Source organism: Notechis scutatus, chromosome 1, assembly GCF_049901735.1.
Source record: "Notechis scutatus isolate UNSWTSFEM ecotype Mainland chromosome 1, rNotScu1.2, whole genome shotgun sequence".
Classification (NCBI taxonomy): domain Eukaryota; kingdom Metazoa; phylum Chordata; class Lepidosauria; order Squamata; family Elapidae; genus Notechis; species Notechis scutatus.
In genome coordinates this window covers 198,949,348-198,973,923 of record NC_142009.1, presented here as the reverse complement: position 1 = coordinate 198,973,923, position 24,576 = coordinate 198,949,348, and positions in this window count along the sequence as shown.

Below are 24,576 nucleotides of genomic sequence, written 5' to 3'. Positions count from 1 at the left end.
GAACGGCGGTCAGTAATGGCCGCCACGAAGAAAGCTGCAGCCGGGTAAGCAAGTGCAGGAGGGAGAAAGCTGGAGAAAGTGAAAGGTGCTTTTAACCGGGACAAGACGGGAGAAAGTGATTTGGAACCTTGAAAGCTGTTAAGGATATATTGTTCCTTGTGAGAGCCACAAGCTGCGAATACCCTAAAGGGGAAAGGTTTTTTTCTTTGTTCTACTCTCCTTCCTAAAGTTCCTAAAGTTGGCTGTGAGTGGGAAGGGAGAGTGAAAAAAAATCAGAGCAAAATTTGAAAATAAGGAGAAGATTGCCTAGAATTGCAAAGAGTTTAAAAACTTCCAAAAAATATATTTGAAAAGGATTTGTGATTACTTTAACCTCAGAAAGAAAAAGTGAAGAAGAAGAAGGTATTTAAAAGAAACAGTCTGTTTGGATTGTTTGGTGATTTTGGAACCTTTGGAAATTATTTCTGATTAAATCATCTGGGTGGTTGTTTGGAAAAACTTTTTCTCTACACAATGGCATCATCTGTGGATGGATTGGAATTTATATATCAAAAATATGAAAGAGAAAAACAAGGAGGGGAAGATGGACTTGGCACTATTTTTCAATACTTAGAAATGGCGGTTTATATTTATGCTAAGCAGAATGAGGATGATGGGGACAAAGAAGAAGAAGAAGCCATCTTTGATGAAAAAGGACTTTGATTGGAGATGGGAAAAAGCAAGAGAAAAAGGAAAAGAGGTCTTTAAGATCTGAAAAAACAGCCCAAAAAGAGAAGAGTAAGGTGAAAAAGGGACATTATGTTAAGAAACAACAGAAAGGGGGAAAGCAGAATAAAAGGGAGGTGGAGAGACAAGGGGTTAAAGAGGACAAGGAGAAGAAGAAGCAAGGGAGAAAGGAAGGGATGAGAAGCCCTAATGGTGGGGAGCAAGATGTTAAGAAGCAAAAGTTTTTTAGAGATAATGGATAGATCTTATTGTTAAAGGGATTCTAGAAAGGTACATAAGACTGCATTTTTATACCTGTATTTAGAAGTAATCATAGAAAATTAGAAATAATATGTAACTTAAAATGTGATAAAATATTTAACATAAACTAGTGAAGTTTTTGTTAAGAAAAAGGGAGTACTGTAATGAAATATGATTCAAGATTGTGATGTGGGGGGTTAATAATTTTTGGAAAGCATAAGTGTTCCCACAAAGGCATGATATTTAATTGAAATGGATAAAATGTTTAAGATATAAATGATTGTTAATATTAATGATTAGAATATGGTATATTAGCGAAATTTTTTGTGAAATGAGAGATTTGAAGTAGAAGAAGGAGGAACATTTTAATGAAATATTGAGCTATAATATGTGATGTGGGGGGGGAATAATTATGGAAAATACACAAACCCCAAAAACTTTAACCTTAGACTGTCTACTATTGACCTCACCCCTTTCCTAAGAGGTCTGTAGGGGGCGTGCATAAGCGCACCAACGTGCCTACCGTCCCTGTCCTATTGTTTCTCTTATTCTTCTTTTATTTTTCTTATATGTACCCATTTCATGTATTCACAACTATGTATACACTTATACTTATTATCTTGTAAACAATTGGCAAATCAAATAAATAAATAAAATAGGGCTCCCACAAAAGTATGTGATTTAATTGAAAAGCAATGAGTTAAACGTTTAAGATATGAATGAATATCAATACTAATGAATAGATTTGTATTATTTTTGATAACATAGTATAATTTTAGAATGTACCAGACAGAATCCCAATGTATGTCATGTGTTTTATATTAAGTATTATAAATATAGGGGAAAGAGATAAAGGCATCATACTCCATATAGTGTACAGGAGAAGTTTTTCTTCTTTTTTTTAAAGAAGAAAAATAAATGGTTGGCTGGAATAGAACAGACAAAGAATAATAAATATTATGATACGAATTGAGAGGAGATAAATAAAATAAAATAAAATTGAGAAAATTTAAAGGAGAGGAGAAGTCATATAGAAAATTGAAAATGTTAATAAGATATGAAATGGTATTTAAAAGGAATATGAATTTGAATTTGTGTCTGTACCAAGAGTTATAACCCGGGACTAAGCAACTTTCAGAAAAGAGATTTTTTATGCTTTTATGTTTTGTGTTTATGTGTATTTATGTATTGTCTGTCTTGAAAATAAAATTTGTTTAAAAAAAAAAGTTTTACTTCTTGTTTAGTTATATTTAGAATCCAATTTTTGATATTTTTCCAAAACTTTTGCGCATATGGATATGTCCACCACATATGGAAATATGTTCCCTGGGCGCAGTTACACTTCCAGAAGTTTGGGGGGAGGTTCGGGAACATCTTAGCCAGTCTTGTGGGTGGCAAGTGCCAACGATACACCATTTTATAGAGATTCTCTTTGTACAAGGCTGACATAGTTAGTTTGTAATTTATTTCCCAAATATGTTCCCACTTGTCTAATTCAATATTGTGGCCCACATTTTTTGCCCAAATTATCATACACTCCTTGACTATTTCTTCTTTTATTTTATAACCCAATAGATATTTATATATTTTACTAATTAGCTTCCCTTCCTCTCCATGCCATATTTTATCTAATTCTTGGTAGGTCGTGTTAAAACCAAATTGTTCTTTATCTTTTTTGTAATACGATTGTAGCTGCGCATAGGGCCGTCATGCTATTTCTTTTCCTTGGATTTGTATTTGATTCCTACCCTTTAACTCTCCGGTTTGATGTAATCGATCTTTATATCTTACAATGTTATCAAAATCTAAAACATTTGGATGTGTAACTGCCTCCATTGTAGATAACCACAGTGGGACCTTACAGTAATGTACTTTTTTATCTTTTCCCAAATATTTAGTAACACATTCCTTATATAATGCCTTTGAAAGTACAAGTGGTGTTTGCTCTTTCCATCCCACATAAATGTGTGCCATCCAAGTTGGAGATCAAAGCCCTCTAATGTTAAGATCCTTTTATTTATCAAATTAACCCAGTCTTTAAGCCAGGTTGCTATCGCAGCATAGTAGTATGTTTCGAAATCTGGAAGACCAAAGCCTCCTTTCTTTCTATCATCCTGTAATAATTTATATTTTATTCTGGGTTTTTTCCCTTGCCATATAAATTTGGATATATGTTTATTTAGTTCTTCAAAAAAAGCTTTTTTGCAACTTGATTGGCACCGTCTGAAATAAGAACAACAATTTTGGCAAAATATTCATTTTTACTATTGCAATACAGCCTAATAGAGATATTTGTAATTTAGCCCAATTATCTAAGTCTTTAAATATTTGGATTGTTAATTTATCGTAATTATCTTTTTTAATTGATGAGCACCTAGCTGTCAGCCATATCCCCAGATGTTTTACTTTATTTACCACCTGTATCCCTAATCTCTTTGTTAGTTCTTCCTTTTGTTCATTTGTACAGTTTTTTGTTATCACTTTTGTTTTTTCTTTATTAATTTTTAACCCTGCCACCTTTCCATATTCTATTTCTTTCATTAAGATAGGTGTTTCCAGGGGATCTTCCACTATAAAGGCCATATCGTCAGCAAATGCTTGAAGTTTGTACTCCTCTTTTTTAACTTTTAACCCCCTGATTTCTTGATTTTGTTGGATTTGTACCAGTAGTGTCTCTTCTGCTAATATATAAAGTAGGGGAGGAGCCAAGGGACATCCTTGTCTTACACCCTTATTTATCCTTATATTATCTGTGTTTTCCCCATTTATTAATATTTTTGCAGTTTGGGTATTATATATTGTTTTAATGAATCCTAAAAAAGTTTCGCCAAATTTCATGCCTGTCAGTTGTTTAATAAGAAAATTCAAATTCAAATTGTCAAACGCCTTCTGAGCGTCTAAAAACATCAGTGCCATTGTTTTAGTTGTGTGTCCTTCATAGAATTCTAAAACATCCATAATTATTCTTGTATTTGTCTTCATTTGTCTATATGGCAGAAACCTATTCTGGTCAGTATGAATAATCCTACTTAATATTTTCTTTAATCTTTCCGCCAATATTGTGGCCAAAATCTTGTAATCTACATTTAAAAGTGATATTGGCCTATAATTCTGAATTTTTTGTGGGTCTGATTGCTCTTTGTGAATAAGGGTTATATATGCTTCGGTCCATGACTTTGGTATATTAGCACTATCCAAGGCTTCATTAATTCCTCCAATAACTCTTGACACTCCTTATAGAATTCAGACGGAATTCTATCCGGGCCCGGGGTTTTATTTAGTTTTTGGGCTCCAATTGCCTAATTTCTTCTGTGGATATTTTATTATTTAAAATACATTTCTCTTCATCCATAATTTCTGGTAAGTTTTTTTCCTTCAAATATTGATTAATAAGTTCTTCTGGTACTTCTTTTTGATTGTATAGATTTGTAAAAAAGTCCTTGGCAATATCTTTCTTTTCCTTAGCCTGAGTACATACTTTCCCTTCTTGGAGAGCTACAATTGTTCTTTTTCCTTGTTCTTTTTTTATTTTATGGGCTAACCATCTCCCTGGCTTATTTGCATTTTCAAAATAATTTTGTTTTACTAATTTAACTTTTCAGGCCAGGTCTTCCTGCATACTTAAATTTATCTTATGTTTTACCAAATCTATTTCTTTACTAGTGTTTTGATTATTCGGATCAATTTGTCTACTTACTTCTAAATCTTTAAGTTTCTCTCTCCACACATTTTGTGTTGTCTTTTTTCTTTATTTTCTTAATACTATAGCCAACAGTTAAACCTCTCCCGTAAGCTTTTGTTGTATCCCAGAGATTTTGAAGGGACATGTGCTCTCTCTTGTTTATTTCAAAAAATATTTTCAATTCTTTTCTCACCATTTCAATATATTCGTTATCTTTTAATATACTATTATTAAATGTCCATCTTCCAATCATTCTCTTTCCTTTCCACTTAATTTGAATAGGGTTATGATCAGCCCATACATTTGGCAAAATCTCTATATTTTCAGTGTTTTCCATTAAGCCTGGGTCCATCCAAATCTGATCTATTCTAGACCAAGAGTGATGGGGATTGGAAAAGAAAGTATATTGCTTTTTGGTTGGATATAGTTCTCTCCACACATCCTTCAAGTTTAATTCCCTCACTATGTTATTAAAAGAAGATGGGAATAGTCTCCTTTTATTTTTTTATTTTTTTGGAACTTTTATAGTCTTTGTCCTTGTCTGAAACAGCATTTAAATCTCCTACAATACATACATTTGTATATTCAGTTTCTACTATCTTATGATGGAGTTTATTATAAAATTCTTTTTGATTTATATTCGCGGCATATATTGTAACTAACAAAGTCTTTTTCTGGTTTAATATTATTTCTATAAATAACATTCTTCCATCATCATCCTTATATCCTTGTTTGTGCTGCAGTCAATCTTTTATATATACTATGATACCCCTTTTTCTTTGATTTGAAAGATCCCAATACATTTTTCCCAAATTAGTATCCTTTAGGAGGTCTGCCTGTTTATCTATGATGTGTACTTCTTGTATACAAGTTATGTCTGCATTTTGTTTTTTAACTTTTTCAAATGACTGTTTTCTTTTTAATGTTGAGTTTAAACCAGTGATATTAACTGAGAATAAGGTGATTTCTCTGTTCGTGTGACTGTCTGTGTAGAGCGTTTTTTGTTTCTTTCCTTGTTCTGGGTTTTCTTGTACTTGGTCTGTTGTCCTCATCTTCTCTAAGTTTCTGAAATTCTGACTGTGGTGCAAGTTCTTTCTCTTCAGAGAGGTGTTCTTCCTGATTTCTTGTATTTAAATCTACTCCACTTTCATGTTCTTCCTCAGGTCCCAGATATTGTTCGCGAAATTGATGCGCTTTCTCTATTGTATCAATTTTATATTTTTTATCCTGCCATGCTACTAGGAGCCTTCTGGGGTGAGCCATCTGAACGATATACCATTCTTAATTAACTGAGATGACAAAAACTGGTAGCCCCTTCTTTGCTCCCTAACTCTCCTAGGTATTTGCTTCAACATTACCACTTCATGATCTTTATATATCAGTGGCTTGTCTCTGGTCTTGCCGTATAACATATCTCGTATCGTCTTACTTGAGAATCTGATGTGGATTTCTCAGGGTAGTCTATGTCTTCGGGTGTAATGGGTATATACTCTGTAGACCTCATCGATGTCATTCTCAATTTCCTGTTTGTCTTTCTGTAGGGCTGTTGCTATCACATTTGCCATTATTTCACGTAAATCTTCCTTTTTATCTTCAACAACATTCTGAAATCTGAAATAAAATGATGCTTTTTCTAATTCTATATGCACCACGGAATCCCGAAGTTTACAATATAAAACTTTCCAATTTTGTTCCGATTCCTCTAATCTCTTTTCCACCACCTCAGTTCTTGCCTCTACTGTGTTTAATTTTTGTTCATTTTTTGTCATTGTCTCCTGCATCTTTCCGATTTTGCTATCCAAATTTTGTATCTCGTTCTTCACTCCTCCTATTTCCGTTCTCATTTTTAATTTCATGTCTTCATGATTCCATCAGTTCATGGGTTTTTACCATCATTTCCTGCATCATGGCAAGTGTTGACTGTACTGCCTGCAAACTTTGGGCAGAACTTGTCTTTTCCCCCAGTAATATTGCGTCAATCGATCTCTGTCCCAGAGGTGAAGATGTCACTGTTGTAGGTTTCTTCCCTGATTTTACATTTGTAGTTATTGTTGCCATTTTAACTATTTGTAAAAGCTCTCTTCAATCCACCATCAACTATCCTAGTAGAGTTATATTGTCTTCTCCTTTAAATACAGTATACGTATTTAAATACAGTATACATATATTGTTAAATAAGAGTTTTCCATTATAGATAGTCCCAGACAGATCTTATTTCTATTTCTTAACTGGTCAAATATTCTAAGGTTTAGAGAGTTAAATATTAATCCAATATATATTTAGTTAATCCACTATAAATACAAGTAAATAGATACTAGTATGTTTAACCAGAAAACACCAAATCTATATAATCATGTAATTAATGTAAATAGTTAAAGCACCCAGCTTCATATATTTAATATATTTAAATATATGAATTTTTCTATTTCCTTAAGGATATATATTCAATTGAAGTAAGTCTAATTTCTTTTTTTTCCCTTAGATTTGTTATATAGTACTTTTAAACAAAAATTAATTGGTATAATTTATCAGTAGAACAATAAGATGACAATAATAATACTATATAATTATTCTTTGACCATCTAATTCATATGTTTATAGAATCACTTTCCAACAATTATTCAATTAATCCAAAAAGTTCAATCAGCATTAAGCAATATTCTGTATACAAATTTCTAGTATATTTACCTCTATCAAATTAGTTTTCTACCAACGTCACTTAAATAGGTTTGTATCTTACCAATATCTATTAAATCAGATCCAGAGATATATTTTTTTGTTAATTGTCTTACAACAGCTCTTAATTCAAAATGTCCTCCTTCCAGGTTGCAGTCACTTTCTCCGTTTGTGTATTTTCTTGTTGCTCTTTTGTTCTTTTATTCCCGCACACTCACAGTTTCACTTATGAACCTTAAATAAATCTTTCTTATTTTGTTGTCAGGATTGTCTATTAATATTTATCAAATTAAAGTTTCTTTTCCCCAGTCCTTTCTTCTGATCTTTCAATGCACCAAAAGTTCGTTCCCAAGTTTTACACTCTTAATTGTCCTTTCGTTTTCCTATACCACTTAATCACTTTCACTTCTTTTTCTTTCTTTCCCTACTTCTCAAATAAACGGACAATAAGGTTCTATAGTTCACTCCTCCACTCGCAAAGCAAATGTTATTATCTCACCCTTCATCTCCTCAGGTTTCACGATTCCATTAGTCAGCATAAATCTCTGCCATTGTTTCAGTCAGCGCTTCTGTCAAAAACTCCGCCGCTTCACCACACCACTCAATTCGGAGCTTCCTTTACAGTATACACCAATATTCTGAAAATCTTCTTTAAATACACCTTTCCAGTGCTCAGCCTGCTGTTTCCCTCTTTTCGCTTCTTTTAATCAGCTGGGCTGCTGTGTCTCTGGTTCCGATTGTCATGGTTGTCACTATCTCCCTCTTCTGCCATTGGTTTTCAGGGGGTTCTTCTTCCAGTCTCTGGGATCGTGGTACCTCCCCAAGACCTCCGTGTCTTCCCCCTTCTTTTGCCTACCCCTCCAGGGTCCGGCATGCTCCAAAAAGCCACCAACTAGCAAAAATCGGAATCTTTCAGAGCGGCGATCCACACCGACACAGCACCCAACCGGAAGTCATGGTAGACCACTCTTGTGTTCCACATGGATAAACAAGACAAAGTGATTGTCAATATATTGCCCCTCAGGTCAGATGGCACTCATCATGGACTAATGGGGTTTGAAACATGGCTAGATTAAAGCTTTTGGACATCTAGTTGCTGACATGGGAATGCTCAACACAGTGAAAGATGAAGTAGCATTTCATTTCATAGGCATCAGTGAATTGAAATGGATTGGAATCAGACACTTTCAGTCCAAAGACAATACTATTTACACTTTCTCTGGACACAAAAATGAAGGACTGGCATTGCTTTTGTAGTCAGGAAGGCTATAGCAAATAAAATATTTGGGTACAATAAAGGTATTCAGATTACATGATATGTCTATATCTACAAACAATAGAATAATGCACTTTGTTTTTTTCATGTAACACACTGTGGAAGTAAAAGTTGAACCTTAAAGAAGTAGAATAGAAACAGTATTATCTTTTGAACCTTGATCTTCTTGTAGAAGACTCCTTAAATAGAACATGTCTATGGAGATTCTCAGTCATCCAGGTCATGGTTGTCCCAAAGGTGCTTTTTTCAAGAGGCAATTGGACTTCCTGGTTTTTCTTTGAAGATGTTTCACTTCTCATCCAAGAAGCTTATTCAGTTCTTCAGAGAATGGATGAGAAGCGAAACATCTTCAAAGAAAAACCAGAAAGTCCAGTCTTGAAAAGGCACCTTTGGGACTCCTTAAAATGCTCTGGATAGCCAAGAAAACATAGATCATAGAATCAATCCAGAGACATTATATAAAGACCAGGTATCAACTCACAATAGCTGGTTCTTGGGAAGTCCATAATGATGGGAAAGGTGGAAAGAAAGAAAAGGACCATCAGCAGCAGGGAGGATGAACTCCTTTAAACTGACAATGGGTGTATCATTGCGAGACTTGAGTAGCCAGTTTGAGGAAAGATCACCCTGGAGAAGGTCTATCTCAGGGCTACCAAACTTGCAGCCTATGGGCCAGATGCGTCACGCGTTGGCCACACCCATGCTCAGTTTAGCGAAGAGGGGGGGAGTCATGATATATTATGTGACGATGTGAGTTTGATGCCCCTTGGTCTATTTAGTCAAGATTGACTTGATATCCCATAATCAATCAAAGTAATAGCACATGTTTTTTGAAACAGGAGGTATATCTTGGCTTTGAAAGGCATCCCAGGAAAATGAATTCTCCAAAATCAACTGGCTGAGTCGCTCAGCCCTTCAAAGAGGGCCAAACCAAGAAACCCGTTGGTTTAGGCAGTTTATTAATATAGGAAAAAGAAACAAAAGCTTGAAAGCCTAATGTATTTCCCTTTCCCTCCTCTTATAACTTGGGAAAGGAGGCACAATGGCTCCCTGGTTAAAGATGCTGAGCTTATTAGCAAGAAAGTAAGACCCAAGTGCCATGTGTTAGTTGCCCCTTGCAATATATATTATCATTTCACCTAGATTAAAAAAACACAATAAAATATGAATGTTACAAAGATATATATTCAGATACCAATGTCTAGGTATCTGCATATGCATGATTATCTCACTAACACCGCAATGTGCTTTACCCCAAGTATTGTTTTATAATAGTAGTATTATTGTTTTTGGGGGATGAGAAAATGTAGGAATGCAAGAAAATGGCAAGCAGATATTTCAGTTTGGGAACAGTGAATTGAATTTTTTTTACACTTTGCATTAATTCAGGTTAAAATATGAACATAGTTAACTTCTGCTTAAAAATCAATGTCATTATCACGAACAGTTATTATTATCCATTATTATGTATTATTATGTATTATTATCTATTATTATTATTACTATTATCAATAACACTTCTTAAAGAAACATTTTTAAAAAATGATAGTTTGCTTAAATTCTTTCTTCAAAAAATCATGGCCTATCCACCTGCAGTGCATTTCTCACATAGTTTAATAAGGACATTTACCATGTCATTACACATTTTAATTACATTGTTAAATGTCACAATCATACATGCTAATGACATCATTACCCCTATTTACACCAATTATGTCATTTGATGCAATTAAAGCAATAACATACAAATCAATAAGATTCTGTTTTGTGTTTTCTAGCTGGACAGAAATAATAACATTTCATGATTACCAGAAAGATTATACTGATAAAGTTTCTCCCATATCAACTTCAGGCTGGACACTTGCCACACAAATTCCCATTGAAGGGAAGACTCAAGGTACAAATAATGAAATGTAATGAAAAATGAAGCCTTTTCTCTGTAACAGGGATGTTGTTATTCTACAAACACAAAACATGAAATCCAAGTTGGCAGCAGACAAAAGGTGTCAAGAGACTGAAACCAATTTGAAAGGTCTTTTGAGCTTCACTAAGAACATCTGGAAAGTAAGGGTTTTGTGCCTACCATTGCAACTTGTTCTATAGTTCATAGTCATAGAATCACCAAGTTATAAAAATGCAAAAATGTCAAGAAACTTCTAAGTTATCTGATTCATTTCCCCCAATACAGAAATCTGCTAAACCCTCTAAACGCATTTATCTCCAATCTGAGAACCTCCAGTAACAATGACGATTATTCAAAGCAGATTGGTCTTACTAAAGTGAATCTTCCTAATATTCAAGCTGAATCTCCTTTAACAGGCTGATCGTCTCTCATTTTCAGCTAAAGTTGACCTTCTGTCACGGCGAGTATGAAGGGACATGCCTTGGCCTATAAGGTATTCGATTTGACCATTTCTGTGACAGAATTGTTCTCACATATCCATAGGTTTTATTGTGCTTCATCTATTGCTCTGTGTCCATTGTGCAACCTAAACATACTCAGCTCCTTTAACCATTCCTTATCATCTCAGTTTCTTCATAGCCTTTTAAAATTGGGCCAAAGTTACTTAAAGGATAGCTTCGCCCCCGTCCAATAGATAGATTTAGATTTAACTTCACCACTCTGTATGGTGAAACTATTGCAATAGAAAAATTAATTCCATGAACACAATGCTTTTCTTAATGAGGAAAACTGTATCAAGGGAATTAATTTTGCCAAAGTTGTACTGGCCTCCCCCCCCCCCCCCCCCCCCCCCCCCCCCCCCCCCCCCCCCCCCCCCCCCCCCCCCCCCCCCCCCCCCCCCCCCCCCCCCCCCCCCCCCCCCCCCCCCCCCCCCCCCCCCCCCCCCCCCCCCCCCCCCCCCCCCCCCCCCCCCCCCCCCCCCCCCCCCCCCCCCCCCTTTAGAGGTTGCATCCAACTGCTGGCTTATGTCCAGACAACAATCCATTAGTAACCTTAGATCTTAGGAAAGGGCTAAAGTTTTGGCTAAAGTTATTTAGCAGAAAAGAAGCAACTGAGTAACTTCTCAGTAAAATCAACTGCAGCAAAAAGTTATCTGTGAGGTCATTAGTTATGCCTTCATCAAACATTTTAAGATTTCTTGTGAAATCCTGAATCATTTCCAACTTGAACTACCAAATCTGAGCTTCAAAAATTCAAATGACCATGAGAAAACAGTAAAGGATTATCGTTGTTTTCATTTCTTTGCTGTAGTCGTCTAGATTTTTGAGGCCAGATTTAATACCTATATTCTGAATGTTGCATACACTGAACATCTGCGTATAAAAAGTCTATCAAATGGAATGAAGAAAACCTACATGAAAATATTTAGGGGGAAAATGAATGAAGAGTCCACTGCTGCAGGATGCCCTTTCTGCAGCAGCTCTTTAGACCTTAAAGAGAAACACTGAGGGAATGTCAAAGGTGGGATGCTGGGGATTTGCAGGAGTTCAGGAGAGCCCCTAGCTAAGATTCTGTGCAGTTTGGAGAACCCCCAAATCCCACTCCTGACTGGTCCTGCCCACTCCACCCTATCCCAGGAGTCCCCACGTGGCCCGTTTTGAATATAGATAAATGCAGGGCGCGCATGGAGGCTCGGGAAAGGTGAAAAATGGGCCTACTGGAAGTTTGGGAAGGCTGGAAATGGGCCTGTTTCCAGCTTCCAGAGCGCCTCTGGAGCCCAGGGAGGCCATTTTCACCCTCTAGGACAGGGGTCTCCAACCTTGGCAACTTTAAGCCTGGTGGACTTAGCCAGAATTCTGGGAGTTGAAGTCCACCAGGCTTAAAGTTGCCAAGGTTGGAGACCCCTGCTCTAGGAGGTTCTAGGAAAGCCTCCGGAGACCGGGGAGGGCAAAAATGACCCCCCGCCATAGTGCAGGAGGCCAGCTAGGCCACGCCCACCCAGCAACCAGGCAGAGAACCCTTTGCTAAAAATTTTGAAGCCCACCCCTGGGGGACTCATCTAAGCACCTCTCATCTAAGCAACTCTCTGCCACACAATGATCAGCTAATAGGATGTGTGTTGCATGTAGCAAATGCAAAAGCATTTTATAGTGCTTTATCATCTTCCTAGTCTTCATATGGCTTCCAAAGGCAGAAAGAATTTTAGAACAAATAACAAAATAGAACTTGCTTAAGAATTTTAGAACAAATAACAAAACAGAACTTGCTTAAGAAACTTAACTGAAAATTAATTAATGGAATTCTGCCTTAAAAAAAACATTCTAGAACTTGGATAGGTGGTGTTAAGGCACTTAATGCTCCCCTCTCCCCTCCCCTGCTTCATTAATGCTAAGTCACCTACCTCAGTAAAGCCCCCGGTACAATTGTTGAACTTACCCACGCTATGCATATCCCAGGGAACATTGCGAGATGCAACATTGCACTGTGAGTGCCACACGATTCCACAGAAATTTGTGAGTTTAGGATCAGCGCATCTGCCTAGCAGAGGCCTCTTCCTACACATTTCCCACTGTGCTAACAGAAGACACTGGAGGTTTTGAACAAGGCACTCCAAAAGCCATTGTTATGTTTTTTTGTGCACATCTTGCCAGAAGAGGGAGCTGCTGGTCTGCTCATCCTACTATGAATGGCCAGAGGACAGTATAGGAAATAGGATGTCAGGTGACAAAAATGACCAATGGGAATCCTCCTGGATCTATAAAAATCCTTGACTCAGAGCATCTCTGTATGATCTGTTTTTCCGGGTTGTTTCGTCTCTGCTTAATCCAACAGTTTTATGGCTTAACCAGTATGTACGGAAAAATCACACACAATCTTTTTGGCTTCTACTTAGTTGAAAAGGGCACAGGTTTGTAGAACAAATAGGATTTGTGAAGCTGCCTACTGTTCTGAAGGTCTGAAAATGGAGCTGAGAAATAGCTACATCTTTCCAACTTTAACATGCCTTTAATACTTGACCCAAATGAAGAACCCATGGAACTATAAAGCTCAGACACTGGTTATTTTTGGGTGCCAGGTTGAATGGTGAACCATGGTTTATTCACTTAACCCTGTTTTCAAATCAAATCAACATTTTATTACTGCCATAGACCAGAACAAACCCCGTTTTCTAAATAGGCACAACACACTGTACTTAACCACAGGACTAGGTTCACATAAACTGCTGGTTGTGATTGTCCAGTTCATATAATTAATTTATTGTGTAGAGTGTTGTGTGAACTCAGGCACTTAAATTATTTCAGGTAGAAGACTGTTTATTTAGCCATTGGTAGGTATCCCCTGTGAATACAGTTTCTTGTACAGATAACCAAGGGAAAAGCAAAAAAAAAAAAAAAAGATTTTAATTTAAGTTGTTTTGGCCATAATTAAAATTTTAAAAAGAAAAGAAATAGGTGCAATAAGTTCAATGTTCTTAAGAGCTTCTCCGTGTAATATTTTAGTATCTTCAACGATACATGTGTGGGAATATATACAGTATACCGATTATATTTTATAAAGATAAAATGAAAGTAAACCTTTGTCATAGTTTTGGAAAGGATCACTACAATGTTATGAACTCTTCTCCTCTGGAGGAATAGAAGGTTTAGATCACCACAAGGAAAAAAAAATTCAATTTAATTCTATTCACTCATTCTGATTGGCAGCCCTTGGACACAGAGGACACTAAGAGAGGTAGGCATTAGTCAAGGCAGAGACTTCTGATTCATTTTTGAGCACTAGGAATAAAATAAAAACCCCTATCCGTTCCAGAAGTTAGAAAGAATATAGAGGAATGATAAAAGTTACTCTCCTAAAAACTCTCCTAATTGTGCCAATTCAGGGGAAAGTTATATTATTTTCAATTGCGCTGACTCTCAGGCAAATGTATATAGGATTGCTCTTAGAACTGTTTTTAATCAGACTCTGATAATGTATGTTTGAACGTCACAGTTGCTACTCTTGCTTTTACGATTATGCCATTTGTATTGATTAAAATAATAATAATAATAATAAAAACAGCCACACTAGAAGTATTTAAAATACTGAAAGTGCAGAATGGAAATAGAATTAAATAACTTGCAATACATCATTTTGTTCTGTCATGGTCAGGATGATAAGACCTGGCCTGTTGGTACGTGAGAGCTTATACACAATGCTCTTTGTGTATGCGCCATGTGTCTAGGACAGGCATAAGCGCCCTTGTGATAATGCAGGCGGACCTACACCTCCAACCAAACAGGGGCAGAAAAGAGGAGTGGCAAAGCCCTATAGAAGCTGGTACAGGTTTTAACATTCACTCCTGAAGATAAAACAGCTTATAGAATATCCTCCGACAGACAGAGCTCTACCCGGCAACTTCAAATGCTAATAATAATAATGTCAAATTAAATCATCCAAAATCATTATTAACTTCCATGTCTCCAAATATTATGACATTTCAAAACCAGAGCTTTAATGACACCTTCTGCAGTGTTGGGCTGCATTTGCTTGTGCCAGCATAAGCACTAGAAAGAGAGGGGGGGAAAAGTCACATTCACTTCAACTCTTAATACAATCATTGGACACCAGCTGGACTGCAAAGGACTGTTGTACCCTCTCATCATAATCCAATCCTTTGCTTACACAGAAGGAATTTATTTCATGGGCCACATTCACAAGCATTGACTCACGAAAGAGCAGCTCTTCTGACACCAAGGGTGTAAAACAGGGTACGCTTACACCATAGGCATTATCTTTATCCTATAATTATTTAAACATTTGAAGTCTACTTAAAAGATGCTGGGGGGATGTTTGGGGAAAGGAGGGATGGGAAGGTGCTTGTCATGCTTTTTCTTATGACAATCAACATTTCTATTGAACAACATTTTTCTTTTTCTTTCTTTTTTACTCTTAAACTTATCTCGTCTATTATTTCTCCTTGAAATATGTTCTCCATTTGGAAAATAGGTCCTGGGTAAATGACTGACCTTTCCAAACACTATTTATAATTTTAGAAATGTTGTTTTTATATATCTTTTTAAAAGCCTATTTTCTAAGAATCCAATATTAATACACATTTGGGTTTTTCTATTAAATTCTACAACTTTTTTTCTAAGGAAAAATGCTTGCCGGATGAAAACATTAGCCACGTGTGGGTTGAGCAACATTCATTTATATAGTGGTATGCCATGTCATGATGTATTTTAAATAAAAGAGCTACAGACAAAGGTATTGATTTTGGAGACATAACTAAATAAACGGTATGTAAATTGTGCCTCTTTTCTGTAAAATTAGATCAGAAAACACATCTTGCACTGTCTTTTTCTAAAGGAATGACAGCGATTGAATTTGGCAGACATTGGGATTCGGTTAAAGAGTTAAAGACCTCTGATCTTTGCCTTACAATTAAATGATAACACTGTAGGAAAGATGAAGCTGCCGTGAGCCAGACAGCATTTGAGATACACAATAACAACCAAGAGGTAGTACTGCTGTACGCTCAACCATCTTTGGCTTTTTCCATCATGCCGTCTTGAATCTCATGATGAGTGCCCACTTCTAAACGGATTGTTTTGCTCCACTTTTTGTGGGACACCATTAGTATTGCGTGGATCACAAGATTTTTGAAATAGCGGTTGCTTGATGTCTACATCAGATTGCATACAACTTATAGCATTATTATTATTTTTCAAGTATCAAAAAGATCGGCATAGATCGGTTTTTTTCAAGCTGGCATTCCAGTAGATAGGTGTTTACTACCAATCTTAGAAGCAGGACAGAATCATGTTGTTCCAAGCTGTCAACAATTTAGTATCAAGTAATGGCAGGCTTTAAAAGTTTCCATGGGACTTGGCATATCAGTGGCATGTGCTTGTATTTCATTTATATAGGAAGGTGAGTGCAGAGACCTTCTGTAGCTGTCACCATTAGTCTGTGCTGAATCAAGAGAGGAACGAGTGATGATAGCAAAGGAGTTAGATGTGGCTTATCAGTGGCAGGTATGTGACTGTTTATACACTTACTTTGCCAGAGAACTCATTCAAACATATGCTTAGAACTTCAGGACCAGATGCATGTAAACTTATATAATTTCACTTTTAAAAACCCAAATATACAATTCAAAACATAATTAACTTTCAAATTTTACACTGTTACATATTTTGCAGTTTACCAATTTAAAACGTACATGAAAGTTCAAAATGCATATATTCATGAAAACAATGTATAAAAATGCATTGCATTAAGTACTTTGTTTGAAACAAAAATATGCCCATCAAAAATACTCCTGTTTAAAGGAAATTGACACTAAATCTACTTAAAATTTTACTTCAACTTAGAAAATACAAATATCAAACTCAGTGAACTAAACAGGCGAGGTTTTCCAAAATGAGAAAGTGAGAGAAACTGCAAATGGCATATTTCTCCATTTCTACTCAGTTCATTTCACTCCCTTTACCAGTGACACAGGTGAAAAGAAGGGGGTTTTTTTCTTATTAGATTCTTATCTCATTATAATCTCAAATTCTGCTGCCTGTGCACTTGTACAACTGGCTGTAGGAGAACAGCAGGCAGAGCGGAGGGGGAGGCAGAGTTAAATGTACCATCAGTTTAGAGGCATTGCATGGCCACAAGAGATCCAAGTCCAACTCCCCCCCCCTTGAATTCCATTGATCCTTATCTAGTGCCAATTTGTGCTGAACATTAGTTGGCCAAATTCTCATGCATAGGTTTCAATAAATCGTGATGCTATAACCTACAGGAACAGTCCTGGTTCTTTGCACCTGACACTGGCTGTGGCTATGGCTGTGCTATTGGGCTATCATTTATTTGAAACCAAAAGTTGTCTATCTTCTGGATAAAGCTGGTAGAGGAGTCCTGGAGCTACCATTCAAAAAGTATAAAGCAGTTTTTCCATATTTTCATTTTTAATGTATTCTTTTTCTATTACAAGTGGTGGGAAAACACCAAGTTTATTGAGGGAAGTTGATGAGATCTGCATTCAGAGTGAGTACTCTGAGTAAGTTATACACTTGCAGAAACTCTTATGGTTTTCTTGGTTTCATTTTGATTTGGTTTTTTGTTTTGTTTTTTTCACTTAAAAGTAAAGATCACTTTCTCTAGGAACATCTCTAAGAACATCTTCATATAGTTTTGCAAGGCAACATTCCTTATGTGACCACTACAAGAAGACAAGCACTCTCTCTTTAGTCCAAAGTAAACTTCAGATATAGATTGAGAAAGCAGCTTCTACTGATAACATGTTAATTGAAGCCAATTTGATTGGTGAAACTGGGAAAAAGATTTATTCCAATGCCAGCTCCATTCATTAACTTACATATATCTTTTAAAAATCAGAACATAATTTCATTTCTAACAATGACGTCCTATGCACACATACGTACCTTACTTTGCCTGCCCTGTATTTCTGAGGAATGTAAACGCTTTCAAATATCCTTCCCAGATTTTGTGCCCTCGAAATACCTTGAGCTACCATAATTCCCAGCCTGCATATGCTAATTAGTATTACGAAAGTTGAAAGCCAGTATATTTGTAAGGCACTGGATTTGGCAGAGCTATCTTCTAAGATTTCCCAGATGGGAATAAGCAGTCCTGAGCTATTGATGTTCCACACATTCTCACACCGAGAATTGTCTGCTGATGATGAGACCCCCATTCTCCCCCTTAACACCATGGCTGAAAGCCCGTCTCTGTATGGTGTGCTGCGTTAATTTACTCAACAATAGCCTGTCCCAAACTGATTGAAAAGCAAGAAGGGTGTTCATTCCTTTGAATAAAGATAAGCTAGGAAAACACAGTTGTCGTAGAACATGTTCAGAGTAAAAGCTCGCCAGCTGTAGCTTTCTAAACAAGAGTTTGTGCATTCTGTAGTGTTTTGCAGCACATTCCTCTATAAGTGAATCCCAAAATAGGTGCCAGGGAGGCTCTGGGTTTTACTTCCAGGAAACGTGATAGGAACAACAGGCTTTCATTTGCAAGCATCTTAAAGAGGTTAAGTTTCAGAAAAGTGGAGAAGGGGGCAACAGTCTGAAAAAAATGGCCCTAACCTGGCACCTCTTACCAAGAAAAAAGACAAACATAGGCACAACGATTTATCAGAAACCAGAAAATCAGGACTGTTCTCTGTTAGAAAGGGATAACTGAAGCATACCAATTTTACATTTATCACACAAGAGCAGATGTATCCAGAAGAGCCAAAATCAACAAGCACAATGAACGCAATGGGAAAATAAAGTCCCCACTTTAAATCTCAAATTACATATTCACAAGATGGAGCAAGCTTAATCTAGTTTAGATCTCTTTATACCAACCGTTCTCTCCCACCTCTTCCTCCTCCCCTCTTTGTTATGTCATTCTGCAGACAGATCCCAGGCTGTTTCCTGTCACCCACGAGAGCCAACGGCTCAACAGAAAGCACAGCCGGACAGCCTTTAATTAGTGCTACTTGGGATCGTCAGTATCTGAGCCTGTGTCAGCATCTCAGTTACAGCTCAATCCTTCAAGGTGCTGAGCTATCCTGGCTCCTGACGGAAATCAAAAGGTATCCAGAGCACTCCAGCAGACTCAGCACCTCACAGGACAGGTCCCTCCCTGGTACCAGTCGAGGTGCTCGGCAGGAAGCCTGATCTTTTCCACATCCTCCACCAGCAGTTATACCTGACATCCATAAATTGTGGGGGTGCTAGGAGAAGCATTTGAGATTATGTTCTCCTAATTAAAGGGAGTCAAATTGTATCGTTATCCTTTGGGCAAATTGATGATTTCTTTGAAGAAACACATAAACCTCAAAATCCCTTTATTTGGGATTGTTTATTTCCAACTGTCCAATGTAAGACATAGTCAAAGATTTTTTTTAAAGGAGAATAGATAGATAATGATTGATAGATGATAGATAGATAGATAGATAGATAGATAGATAGATAGATAGATAGATAGATAGATAGAAGAGAATAGATAGATAAATAGATAGATGATAGATAGATAGATAGATAGATAGATAGATAGATAGATAGATAGATAGATAGATAGATAGATAGATAGATAGATAGATAGATAGATAGATAGATAGATAGATAGACAGACAGACAGACAGACAGAAAGAAAGAAGATTCTTTATTGACAGACAGACAGACAGACAGATAGATGTGAATTAGATTAGAAACACAAGGAATTTGTCTCGGTGCATATGCTCTTAATGTACATAAAAAGAAAATATACATTCATCACGAATCATAAGGTACAACACTTAATATAGTCATAGGATACAAATAAGCAATCAAATCATACTAAGAAATAGTCAATATAAATCGTAAGGATACAAGCAACAAAGTTAATCATACAGTCACAAATGGGAAGGGATGGGTGATAGGAGCGATGAGATAGATAGATAGATAGATAGATAGATAGATAGATAGATAGATAGACAGACAGATAAAGTAGGTAGGTAGATATTCCCTCAGAAACATATCAAATTTCCTATATTGCTTCATATTTTGATAAAAAGTATTTTATTTTAAAACTGGAAGACAAATTTTCAGGCTGGGTACAGTTTCTTGTCCTAGGAAGCATAACTTACAGTAACTCCATTTACTTAATTCATGTACTAATGCATTAATAATTCAAGATTATTCCTAGCTACTTCCTTTGGTGAAAATCAGAAGAAACTCATGAAGGCTATAGTGGTGATTTTAGTACAAATTCCCTATTTTAATTGGTATGAAGTAAGGGTGAGATACTGCAGTGAGGCACATGGCATCTACAGAGAAAGCCCCTCACACATGACAGATTCTCACAAACCTTTCTCAGACTGGTCTTGGTCTTCTTTCTGGTGTTCTTGCCGCTTGATCAGATTGGTATTCAGGGTTGAATATCCAGGTGGACATTTACCCTAAACCTGAAGACAAACTTCTTAAAGAGAAGATCCTTGGCTCTTCCACCAGCACATGTGGATAGATTGCACTTACCTGCGATGGCATGAACCCAGAAATATGTGGAGTTTCTTGTTCTAAGAAGAACAGTCCTTATGTATTCCCAGTCCTTATGGATTCATTTGTTAAATCCATATATACATAGAAACACCTCATCAGGCAAGGGAGGCTTCAGTTCAAATTCAGCCCCATTTAGTGTTTTAAGTAGCACTACATTAAACAATTAAGATGCCCAAAGTCCTTCTTCAAAGAAACAAATAGTGAGGATTCTCCAGTGCAAAAAAAGGTCAAAACCTCTTCTCTTTTACATTTTCAAGGATGGGGAATACTTTACAGATTTTGAATATTTGTACTTACTGTTGGCTGTTACCATGTTTTTTCTTGGAACGACCCATGGTACATATGCCTCCTTTGTATATTCACTGACTGACTCTGCTACTGGATCAAATAGCCTTCCCCATCATACTTTTGACACCTGTATTTTCATTATAGATGCTTGCAGGGGAGGAAACACCATGGAATCAACAACCCCAGTTCCCCAGAACTTCTGTTCCCCTAAAAGCCTAAATAATATATAGTGTAGTCTATATATTATATAGACTACACTATCAACTATATCTGGGAATACTATCAGCCAGAAACAATGTAGTGGGTTTCACACCTCTGTCTGTTAAATTTATGTATTTACATTGCAAATAGTTTTATGAAAATGATTGGTCTTTATTTATGTTTTTCCTGAGATCTTTTTCCCAATGAATGCTAAACAGTTCTGTACAATATAAGTGTAGAATAAGATAGCCTTTAAAAAGAAAAGGAGGAGTGTCAAAAGGCTGGTTGGTGATACGTTTTATTGAAAGGAATGCCACATCCCTTATTAAGGAATTCAGAATTCTAAGAGGAGTAAGCAAGGCTCACTACTAGCAACTGGTTTTACATTGCTGAGAACCTACATGGACTCCTAGTGAAACTGAATTGAAGGAAGAGTCCCAGCTAATGGCTTCTATCACCAGATCACTTTGGAATAAATGCAACTCCAACCAGGAATGGAGAAATAGTTTTTAAAATAGTGGAAAGACTCTTATAGTTCAAAAATGTGTGTGCATTTTCTCCATTTTTATATATTAAAAAGCAATGGGCAGATTTTTTTTGTAGAAAATGAAAGTTTTACTCCTACCTATATATTAAGAGAGCCTTATGATGACAGAGTCTTTTTCATTTAAGACAATATGTTCAATCCAAAGAAATACAGGTTTCATGGTGACATATTGAAGTCAGAAGAGTAAGTTAATTGCAACTAACCCCATTCTCGCTGATATCTTGCCACAACATATAACTATATTGAACAGAAACCTAATATAATATATTTCATTCATAAAGGGCGGAAGGAAAAAGAAAAATGACTAAAACAGAATTCGTCCTATGTGGTACATTTGGTCTCTGCATAATGTTTAATTAGTGTTCCCATATTTAATGTATTGAAATGTGTATTCCATCTTTATAAAACATAATCATCGATAATAAAACCAAAGCAAATAATAATAAAATATTGCTGACTTTAAGACCTTTCAACTAACATTTCCTACATAAAAATATAGAATGACATGCTATATATATTTTTCTGATTTTTGTATGCAATGCAGTATCGGTGCAATTTTACCTCTTGTACCACACATACATAAACATATACATATAATTTTTTTTTCCATGATAGAAATACACTGCACAGAAAGACAAAGAAAATATTAATATTCTTGCTTAGAAACAGGCCATGGTGCTTCATAAAACCTGACACTTAATCGGTGATCGTGTGGCAGTTCAAAAGCATGATGTCTTTCTGGGTTGGTGTCAGTCACTACAAACCTTCTCTATAAGGATGAATGAAGATGAAAAGAAAGGCAAATAGAAGTGAATGAGACACTGCTTTATGTGATTCATGATAGCTTGCAGCAAGCTGTTAGCCTTCGCCTGGCTCCCTTCTCGGAGAATAATGGATAGTTACAATGTGTATAGTGACACTGTCAAACCATCAGGAATTGCTGATTATAGTGTTAAATATTGATCTCTGCTTCACATGTGTCAAAATTCTTTCTTCCCTTAATTAGAACTTCCCTAAGCACCATAGAGGAACAAACTGAATATATCAGATCTCACTGAAAGAGAGGGCAATTCTAGAATATAATTGTGACCTCTCGTTGGCTGCATCTCTCTTGAGTTTTGAGATGGCTTCAGCTGTCTATCCTGCCCTTCCTAGCTCATACACATTTTTCCCATTCTAACCATGTGGTGTTTTTTTTTTTTCCCCTCTTTCCTTTTTCCATTTCGTTTTTTGGTTCTGTTTTTCATCATTCTGAACCGCTGGGGCTGTAGTCAGATGGTAGTGAAACTTAAAGTGCCAGAAGGTGCCTTTTTCTATTTGTTTGTTTCATGGTACAGTGCACCAAGCAATGACCTGTGGCAACCATGTCACAGGAAACGGAGACAGGTTCACCCAATCAAAGGGAGCTTTAAAATTAACAGAGAGCCCTCCATGGCTTTTTAGATCAGGGGTGGTGGCAAAAGGACATCAAATCCAGCCTATAATTTTCTGATTATCTATCAAATTCAAAGAAATGGGAGAGAATGAAATTACAGAAACTAGATTCCTGTTATTTACATTAAGAGAACAGCCTTTCTTTTAGACCCCCTTTCTCTTACATTCACAAACAGCCAATTTGACTAATTTTTATATTACTGGCCAATCAACTCCTATGCACCTGGCTGTATTTAAAATATAAAACAATGAAAGCTGGTGATGTATGGGTTCAATTTACTCTACAAACTGAGCACTTAAATCATTTATCTTCGTTTACCTCTAATTTATTGAGGTTTTTTTTTAATAACAGCAAGATGGTACATTTGCCTTTAGTTTGGTGTGACTGATAAAAATCAATATGTCATTAGAAAGAATTTCATAAATTAAGAGCTTTCAAAACAAGGCATTGCATGTTTGCAAACATAAAAATTTTCAAACACATGAATTTCATATAAAAGCTATCTGTACACTATTTGCATTTAAGAAAGAAAAGATAAAAAGGGCTATTTTATTCTGTTGGCACCATTTGTATAATTAAATAATAGCTACTAATGATACTCATCTCAGGATGGCTCTATGGCCCAGAATGAATGCTGTGACTAACATCCAAAATTAGGAAAAAAAGACAATCTGTTAATCCGTTTCTGCTATAACTATCTTGATTGATTGACATCTTATCTTCATAAACAAGCATTTATAAACACTTCGTTATTAAATGATTTTAAAACATTCATAGAAACTGTACTAAAACAAGCAAAGAATATTAAATGCTACCTTCGTTACCTGATAGCAAGTGGCTTAATGTATCTTGCAATGATACATTTTGTAACTATACAAATAATTGTATAGTTACATGTTAGTAGTCAACAATGACACAAAATTTTTAAAAGTGGCATCCATTTGAAAATATTACTGAATTACTAAGAACAAAGGCTAAATCTTCACAGTGGTGGTTAAAATGCAATAAGTACTTAGCACAACAAAATAAAAGGAAGAAAAAAAAGAAAAAGTAGAATCTACGGTATTTTCCTACAGATATAAAGAATTCAGAAGAATCTGTTCACAGTTAAAAGTTAGAATTTCCATCTTTGTCTACCACTGAGCAGTGATGAACTCTCAACATACTACAGCAAATTTCTGGATTCAGTTGCCTTTTCAACAAACACAATTTACATAATTATATTCCCAATAATGATGGTACATATTGAAATAACTATAATTAAAGTTTGATTAGCTTTTTCTCCAAACAAGTTATGTCCACAGCAGAAAAGAATAGGGTATATTAACCGATCGTTTTTTCTGAGCTAAGAAATGAGAAAGTTCATCTGCCTATCTTAAGAAAAACTGCCGTTTCAACTAATAATTTAAAAATATATATAATCTTGAGACTTTTTCACCTAACTACATCCATTGCAATTTAATTTGATATTTTTACTAAGTCTTTGTGGAACAAAATATCATTTGTCCAACAAAACTACCTATGGCTGAAACACTTTTTATATCCACCATTCTGATAATTTTACATTAACATCTAAT